The sequence below is a fragment of the Lycium ferocissimum genome, chromosome 3, assembly GCF_029784015.1.
Source record: "Lycium ferocissimum isolate CSIRO_LF1 chromosome 3, AGI_CSIRO_Lferr_CH_V1, whole genome shotgun sequence".
In the NCBI taxonomy this organism is placed as follows: domain Eukaryota; kingdom Viridiplantae; phylum Streptophyta; class Magnoliopsida; order Solanales; family Solanaceae; genus Lycium; species Lycium ferocissimum.
Genome location: NC_081344.1, coordinates 42,941,410 through 42,950,913, shown reverse-complemented (window position 1 = coordinate 42,950,913; position 9,504 = coordinate 42,941,410). Strand labels below are relative to the sequence as shown.

Here is a 9,504-nt window from a genome sequence, read left to right as displayed (position 1 = left end):
GCGATAATGGAAAATAGAAATACGAATTCATGCAATCGCACTAATTTATTGTTATATAAAATGGGTATTTTCATCATTCACAATACAATACAATAAAATAAAATCTTAAATAACAGTCCTAAACATATATTATACCCAAAATGACAACACAATAAGTAACAATTGTCCGAACAACCTATAAAAGATGAATTAGGGGACAGATGGGGAGGAATTATTTCTTTTTCTCATTCAGTTAGTTTCCAACAAAGAAATATTGTGTTGAGCATGTCAAATCAAAGATATCTAATAAAGAGGAAACAAAGATAAACATTTCATTCATACACTCTAGGTAATCCTTTAAAAATTTCATACCTGGTGCAAATTTGATTCAAAACTCTGCTCATGTTTTAGTACCAGAAATGCGACATTTTCTTGTTCAACAAAACATGAAAACAAAAAGATACCAATCACAATAGAAGTAATCACTCTTAATAATATATTAAGACTAATAAATACCATTCTTAATTAATACCCTCTCATTCCAAAAAGATTGTCCTCCTTTCCTTTTTGTCCTGGTCCTAAAAAGATTGTTCCCCTTTCTATATTTAAATAATTTAACTTTACGAGATGATTTACAAATCACAAATATCTAAGGCTTGTTTTGGACCACACATTTCAAAATGCTTCCTTTATTTCTTAAACTTTGTGCAAAGTCAAAATGACAATCTTTTTTTTTTTGACGGAAAACTTTAAGACAAATGAATACAATTTTCAATGCTGAAACGTGGGAGTAGTGCTCCATTAGCTTGGAATACAAAAACGTATAAACTGAAAGACTAAGCTAATTAACATCACATTTAACGTAATTAAGAGATTTAATTAAATGACTGACTTTGAATTTTTTTAACATAGCACATAAATGGAAAAAAAAAGTCAAAAAATGGTGTAAAAAAAGACAAATGAGAAATATTTGTGGTCAAGGTACATCACATCACATCGCTTTCAACATATTATATATAGATTATGCTTTGTCAAGTAATTTTCGTTACATTACGCATAATTCCATTTGTATGTCAAAAGTCTAAAATGCCTTGATTTCAATTTTATTGACATAAGCAACCACGTCGAATGGAATCTATACTGGCTTTTCTATATAGTATAAATAAAATGAAAGTGGGGCATGTTTACGCAGGTATTTGAAGTACTCCATAAATAAGCATGGGACGTACCTGCAATGATAGAGAAGATCCACAGAACAAAAGTTACTGAACTGAAAAATAGCCAACAAGCTGTGGAGGAAGAGAGTGACAGTGATCAGCCTTACAGACTTTGTGCAATTTGCCATAGTTGGGGAGGAGCTGCTATTCTAATGTACATCCTAACACGTCAGATTGAGGAAAAACCCCATAGGCTTTCAAGATTAATCTTGTTATCACCTGCTGGGTTTCACCATGATTGCAGTCCTGCATGCACAACAACAACAACAACAACAATAACATACCCAGTGTAATCCCACAGGTGAGATGAGGAGGTTAGTGCATACGCAGACCTTATATATCACTACAAAAAAGGTGGTAAATTGCGGAGGTTATTTAACGGAGGGTATTGATAACCTCTGCCATTTGCATCAATTTATGGAGGTTATTAACTCCCCCACAAAATTATGAACGGAGGTTTATAACCTCCCCAGCCCTAAAAAATACGTACCAAATTAGTAAAAATTTAACGGAGGTTTATAACCTCCACAAGCCTAAACAAAACGCTACAATAGCCGGAGGTTTATAATCCCAACCCTTTAAAAAAGCACTAATATCTCCTTGCTTAGTAGCTAAAAAATGTAGAAATATTTGCTCTCTTCATTTCTCCTTCATTTTTCTTCTATGGTTGTTAGGTTTGATTTCTCCTTGCTTAAATTCTATTATTTTCGTTATTATATGGTGAAGATGTTGATTGATTTTGATTTTGAAATTGTGAAATATTATCATTTTGAAATTGTGAAATTGAAAATGATGTTTTTGCAGATCTGATATGCTTCATACCTAAAATTAGGGTTCATCACTCTTAACGAATAAAGCTTAATCTCTTCATCACTCTTAGACGGTATATAATTTTTTTTGTATTTTGAACTATCCTAGCGTACAGAGCAATTGCGTAATTACCGATTTCAAACAAAAATTTGAAAATTTTCAAAGCAATTACCGTAATTTGAGCTCTTTTTGTGTTAACAGAGAATTCAACAGAAATCTTCGAAATTATAGAGCACTTAGATATTTTTATAATTTGTGATTTTTTTTCTTCTTCCGCGGATATGAAATTTGTAGCTTTGATATCTGCTAGATTTGTTATTTCAGGTGAATATTAGTGTATGTCACCAAGAAATTTGTGTAAATGTTGTGTGTGTAAAGCGTCTGCACGATACGCTCTTATGAGTAGTTCAAAACGATTTGATTATTCTCTGTACTCGTTCTTTAGCAATTTTGGAAACATTTGATTTTAGGTTTTGAGTTGTTCAATTCACTAACATGATCGTATGTAGTCTATTAAATTACGATAATTACAATGATTCGTAGGGATTAAGATTATAGGATTTTACGGAAGTAGTTTCTCTATGCTTCTAATGGGATTTTCTGTGCTTTGCAGTCGTGCAATTCAGATTTAGCTTTTTGCATTTTCGGGAGTTGCTGATCATAGTAATTTCACTGTTTTATGCTTTATCCTGAAGGTATACACCCTAACTTACGCCGTGGTTTGGGTGCTTTTTGTTTATGCTGAAGATACTCTTTGCTCAACTCTGTGTATTCAAAGATTAGCAGATATAACTGCAAATGAGGGTAAGCTGTCATGACCCGACTAGGGGGCCATGACCGGCACCCGGAGCTGTTCACCGAGCACCACTCATCGTACTACTATCACCTTAACCTGTACACATACACACTCCATAAAGCATATACGCACATATATTTATATACAAGCCTTCGCGGCAGTAAAAGAATAATATGCAAAATATACATCCAGAGTCACATAACCTCTGCTACCCACATACGAGTATCTACGAGCCTCTAACTGAAACTCTGAGGTCATGAAGATGGGACAGGACCCCATCATATCCAAATATATACACAAAAGAATATATCAGAGACGGCACCTCCGGTCTATGGAAGTGCTCCGGTGCACCAGCGGATCTCGACTCCTAGAAGGCGGGTCGTCTCCTCTTTGTCTACTGGGTACGAGCACAAAGATCCAAAAATAAAGGATGTCGGTACGAACAATGTGCCGAGTATATAAGGCGTGCATCATAAAGTAACAATAGAACAAGAAGGTACAGTAAAAATAAGAAGATAACTGACGACTGCTTGCCTCTTAAGGCGGAACCATGCATGCATACGCGTAAATATCATCTCATGTATTGCTGCGGAACGTGCAGCCCGATCCATATATCATCATATATCAATATATTACCGTGGAACGTACGGCCCGATCCATCACCCATATAGCCCGCGTCCGGCATCCCGCGTCCGGACGATATCATAATATGCCACCCGATCGGTGGCGCGCGTCTATACGCTCACCTTTCCCCATATCCCCTATATACATATACATATCATATATACATATATATACATAGCGTGCGAGAGCCCAAGTAAAAGTGCGCTATCTCGGAGTGACGTAAGGTCGTAACCCTCCGAGTACATTATGGCGTCATCATCATCATCATTGGTCGTGTCCTGGGTGATCCATGACATAAACTGAGGCCATATGTTATATAGCTCAGACATAAGCTGAAGCCATATGCTTTATAGCCTGGGGCCATATGTTATATAGCTCGCTCGGACACAAGCTGAGGCCATATGCTTTATAGCCCACTCAGTCACGTCATGAAATTATTTAGAATTTTAGGTTTGAAAATCTTTCGAGTTGGAGTCATCATAAGATTCTTCAGAAACTGTAGACTTTTGGCATTTCTAGGAGTAAAATATGAAGAATGACATGTATGGAATCAGAAATATAGGGGTCATGCCTTGGGGAGGAAAAAGGGGATAGCCTTACATACCTTTGTATCTCTTTAGCGACGTCGACTAAAAGCTTTCCTTCCGACTTGCGATTCTACATACAAAGGGATTGGTACGAAGGTTAGATTGTTGAAGGTATGCTTAAGCCTAAACTAATGCAAATAAGGCTAACGAAAATTGGGTAGCATTTCGTTTGTTTCGACGATTTTCCCTCATATAACAAAACAGCTCCCAAACCACACCACGACATCCATAATATTATAATACGCAAATTCCCTCAAGTTAAACATTATTCAATTTCCAAATTCATTTCCGGGATTCCCCATAACCATAACTATAATACAACTTCATACTTATCACTTATATAATACTTCCTCAACATCATCAATACCATGAAATAATCATGAAACTCACCTTTATTTATGTAGAGACAATCCTTGGATGAAAATGCTCCACTTGAGAAAAACTCCACTTTAATACCAAAGAGATTCTCAACTTCTATCCGCCCTTGGGAAGAATTTACACCCTTGATTCTACCAACTTTTGGTGTTTGATTCTTTAATTTCCCTCCTTGTATATGTGTTAGTGTGGTATGGAGAAAATTCTAGAGGTTTAGAGAGTATTTGAGAAGTGGGAAATGAGAAAAAGAAGGAGAAACCGTGCATATATAAAAATTAAGTTCGGACCCGACCCGAAATATACGGTCCACTATACGGACCGTATAATTTATACGGTCCATACATTGGACCGTATGTTTCCTCCAGATTACCACCCCTCACTGGAAGGGTTCTACGGCCAGATATACGGGTCGTATAAAACATACGGTCCGTATATATGACCTTATAATCCCCAGTTTTCCGATTTCGTTCTCGTCGCTTAGTTTGATCTCGAATCCTTATGGAACCTTCTTGGTGTTCGTGTAACACCTCCTTAACGATCTAATGGACATTATAACTCGTCCTCAAGACCTTATTAAATGTTCGTTAATTCAACACCCATGAAATCTTTCCCAAACGTAACGTATACTCCACTTCCTTTGGCGAATCTAGTTTCACCAAGTCCTATGACTTAAAAATCTTATCATATATATGTTAAGGCTGCCAATCGCCCTCTTGTAGTCGTGAAGGCCTCGTGTCCAACTTAACTAACGTTAGTCTATTCACGACGCAACGACATGGAGTTACCGAGGTGTAACATAAGCTTCTCGTTCGATGCCCTTGGATGTTAGTTCATGTGTCCACACTCTAATCTATAGTTAGTTTTCAGGTGCTGGCATGGCATTGTTCCGATACAGTGGTACATCATGACCAGTCCATTCACTGATGAAGCCACACGCAAATACTTTGAATGGCATAAGTATTTTGGCCTCGAACCAGATCAAGTAAGATTTTGTTCATCATCCTCAGTTAGTTTGAGATTGAAGCGTCATTGGTTGATTGATTGGTTAGTTGTTGAACACATTTTATGTAGGCATCAACAGTACATTGGAAAATTTTAACTTTAAAAGTTGCATAATATATGTATTGGATTGAATTTATATTATATGTACAGGTATGGATATTATATGTACAAGTATGAATATTATATGTATAGGTACATATAGTATATGTATATATGGTATAAACTATACACTACCTATACATCGTGTACATATTTTGTAAGCTAGATGGTCGAATGGTATTTGGTTGTAATTTTTGCTTAATTGTTGTAGGCATCAACAGTACATTGGAAAAGTGAAGAATGCAGTTTTTCAAACTCAGAAGGCTGGTAGGAAGCGTGTTGTGGTATCCACGGAAGAGAATGTCATTGTTTTGCTTGATCTTCACCATGGGAAGATTTGTGAGTTGACTGTTTATTGTTATCTGTTCACATAAATTCAATGCTTGTTATAGTCAACTGGATGCTAAATTATCAAATTTAGTGACGTTAATACTTGTTTATTTAGGTGCATCTTGTGGAAGAAGTTTATTGTTGATTTTATTTTATCTCTTGTTTCGTGCAGTTTGGAGGCATGCTTTCAGGGACAATGACACCATTGATGCAATTGATATCTCCATGGGAAAACATAATAGCTTGCTCTGTATCTGTTACTTTTTATTATTTCTCTTTATTTGAAAACACTGTTATTGGGATTTTTGTTTTAATAGTATGTGAATTGCTAAATACACTGGTTTTCTTGTATTTCTTTTTTGGGTATAGTATTTGCCATGTCACCAAGTTTTTGCATGTGTGCTTGAGCAAGCACACACTCAGTTGCAGTTATAGAAAGCTATAGCTTTTAAACTCCTTTTGTATCATGTGGAAGTGTTCTTTTTACAAGATAAATTGTGAAATATGTCAAGTCATGCCTTAAGAGGTGATCAATCTAACCATTTGAACCAACATCAAGTGTACGTACACCTCACAACATCCAACAGTAGATTTACTTGAAATAAGCACGGAACAAGTTCTTAAGTAGCACTTGAGTGTCAAGTAGACATCTCTTCATTATAAGATGGTACTTACGGAAAGACAATTTTTTGCCTAAACAGGGCAATTGTGTTTGTGTTGTCTTAATTTTCATTACTTTTCGTTTTCATATTACTAGAGTTTAGTTTCATTCACTGTGTCTACTAACTCAGTTTCCTCTGTCTTCTCTCACATCAGTCTTTACTTGTAAAGTTTTGAGATGGTATTCTTACTTGTAGGGGGGCTCTTGGGTTTAAGAATAATCTGGTTCATAAGATGACTCATTAAAGCTTAGTATCAACCATTACATCATTGTTTAAAGATCCTAAAACACTGTCAGTGGCTTGCTCAGGATAAGTTTGCTAAGGTTTTCTTGTTTCATTTGGCAAGAGGCTTAAGTTAGATGGGATTTGGTTGAGTTTGTTGTGAACCTTATAAGAGCTTGTGGTTACAAAATTTTGAGATAACTAGAAACCTGAATGCTCTGTTCATTTACTCATGTGGAAAAGGGATGAGTACTTATTTGATTCCATCCCAATCTCTCTATTAGTACCCTTAAGAACTATGGGAACCATGACATGAACTTCTGCCTAAGAATATATATTAAGTTTGAGCATGATCTATGACTTTCATTGTTGTCAAAAAATGATTTGAAAGTAACAGAATTGTTGTGCTTTGTTCATTGTGTCTTAACTAGCATGTATAAAATGTCGTTCATGATTGGATTGGTTAAATGTTACATCTAGTAGGACTGAAATTAGTCATATTAGAACTGACATTATCCAATCTTCCCAATTCCTTTTTTGCAGCCAAGTGGTGCAGCTAGCGGATCTGCTTCACCCATGGATGCAAGAATCTTCTAGCTCGAGCTGTATCTTTTCATTTTGAAATGATTTTGTATTGGTGCTGATTAGATCATTGACATTTTTTTTGGCGTTCAATTTAATTTGTTAATATTTTGTGTGGTTTAGTGGAATGTGAATATTTCTCTATTTTGATATTCAGGTTTAAGTGTTCAATGTATTCAGATTTATATTAGAAAAAAATTCGAAAAGTTATTTTTGGTAATAAATATAGCAATTACAGAATATATTAAAATTAGTGGGGGTTAAAACCCAAATAAGTATAGTAAATTCTAGGGGTTTGTGACCTCTCGTTGCATCCAAAATGTTCCATAGGCTGAAATTTAATTGCGGAGGCTCATGACCTCCACTATGCTGTCACGGAGGTTGGGAAAAACCCCACAGTAAGCTGCCGCAAATGATATGCTGTCACGGAGGTTGGGCAAAACCCCGCAGTAAGCTGCCGCAAATGATTTGCTGCAGCTTACTGCGGGGTTTTTTTGAACCTCCGTGACAGCATATAGGGGAGGTCGTGAGCCTCCGCAAATTGCACTTCCAACCTCCGCTAATTGCACCTTTTTTTTGTAGTGTACGTACCCCTACCTTGAGAGGTAGAGGTTGTTTCCAATAGACCCTCAGCTCAAAGAAAAAACATTTTAAATGAATTTTGGGAAAAAGAAATACTAAAGATAGCATGACAAAGCACTCTGATAAAAGGTTATAACAAAAAAATACGCTAATCGAAGTGTAAGAAACAATTCATTTGGGGGAGTACTATTCCCTTATTGATATTCCTGTTGATCTTGTTGCTGGGCGAACGGACAAGGTCATCAGGCCATCCATGATAATGAAACATTATAAGCTGATGAAAGATGGAGGTGTGGAGATGTCATATAATGAGTTTGAGTATGCTCATTTGGATTTTACATTTCCCCATCATGAAGAACTATTGGAATATGTTATGTCTCGATTAATTTTAGTAGGTGCTTCTATGAAGCAGCAACCTGGCCAGAAATCATCGAAAATTAGGAGAAAAGAGGGGCAATCCAGCAGCAGCTGTTAAAAGTGTAGCACTAACGAGAGCCTAACATGTTTAATCTCTTGGGTGTTCCTTGTAATACATGTACGTATGTCAGTTATATACAGAAACATATAGAGAACGCTGAATCATGTACGTATGTCAGTTGATAATGCCGGCCCCTTCGTTACATCCCGAAATCCCATTCCAAGGGAATAGAATTGTACTGGATGTTGTTGTATCCTAGAAGTTGAATATGGTTTTGTGTATATTCTGTCTGTTTATTGTAACTTGTAAAGGTGCATATAGCATTGTTTTGAAGCTCCAATGAATCGTTCGGACTCGAGCTCTGATTTCTTAAGAGCCTTGCTCATTCCCTCCTCCCGCTTCCTTCACCCATTCCCAGAGTTTATATATTTTGATCACTGTTTCCTCTTAGAAGTCCCTGATGTTGCTATATTAGTCTATTGTAGTGTGCCTTTTTCCTTAGAGCTAAAGCAGTGTGTTATGTTAGCGTGTATCCTCATCTGCGGTTTGCTGCTGTTCGACATCTCTAACGCGATTAGCCAAGAAACCCAGAAGGCTGTTAGCTCTAAGAGAGAAGACTATCGTTTTTGTTTGTGTTAACACGTGAATGAGAAAAATGCAGCGGATGGCTATGAATTTATGCAAGTACTACAACTCCAATAAGATCCAAACCTTTTATAGGACAGAAACACGTTTGTTTTCAGGAATGAATCCCTTTTTATTTTGAAGTTCTTATAATACCAATTAATTCCACTATTACGATCAACAACAATCACTCACTAAAGCATGCTTTGAAGATTATCATGGAGCTGATAATATTATATATATATATATATATATATATATATATATATATATATATATATAGCTGTTAGTAAAAATGTGTATTTTGTGTCAAACTCAAAATAATTAGTAGTATTCAATAGTCAATTGTCGTGAATTATATACTTGATTTTTAATTCAGTACTTTACCTAAGTTGCATTTCATAAATGTAATTTATAAATTTAATTTCTAAAATCTTCTAGACCGTCCATTACTTCAATTAGCTTAATATATGAAATTTGCATATTTTATGAAATTCTCACAAATAAAATGTGTATTTTATTTGTGTCAAACTCAAAATAATTAGTAGTATTCAATAGTCAATTGTCGTGAATTATATACTTGATTTTTAATTCA

The 9,504-nt window shown here is 35.8% G+C and overlaps 1 long non-coding RNA gene across 1 annotated transcript; it reads left to right on the top strand.

Annotated features, from left to right (window-relative positions):
- The first annotated feature begins 2,611 nt into the window (after positions 1-2,611).
- Positions 2,612-7,441, top strand: LOC132051122 (uncharacterized). Its single transcript, XR_009413587.1, has 3 exons — positions 2,612-2,701; positions 5,701-5,828; positions 7,252-7,441. It is a non-coding gene; the product is annotated as an uncharacterized LOC132051122 (long non-coding RNA).
- The last annotated feature ends 2,063 nt before the right edge of the window (positions 7,442-9,504 follow it).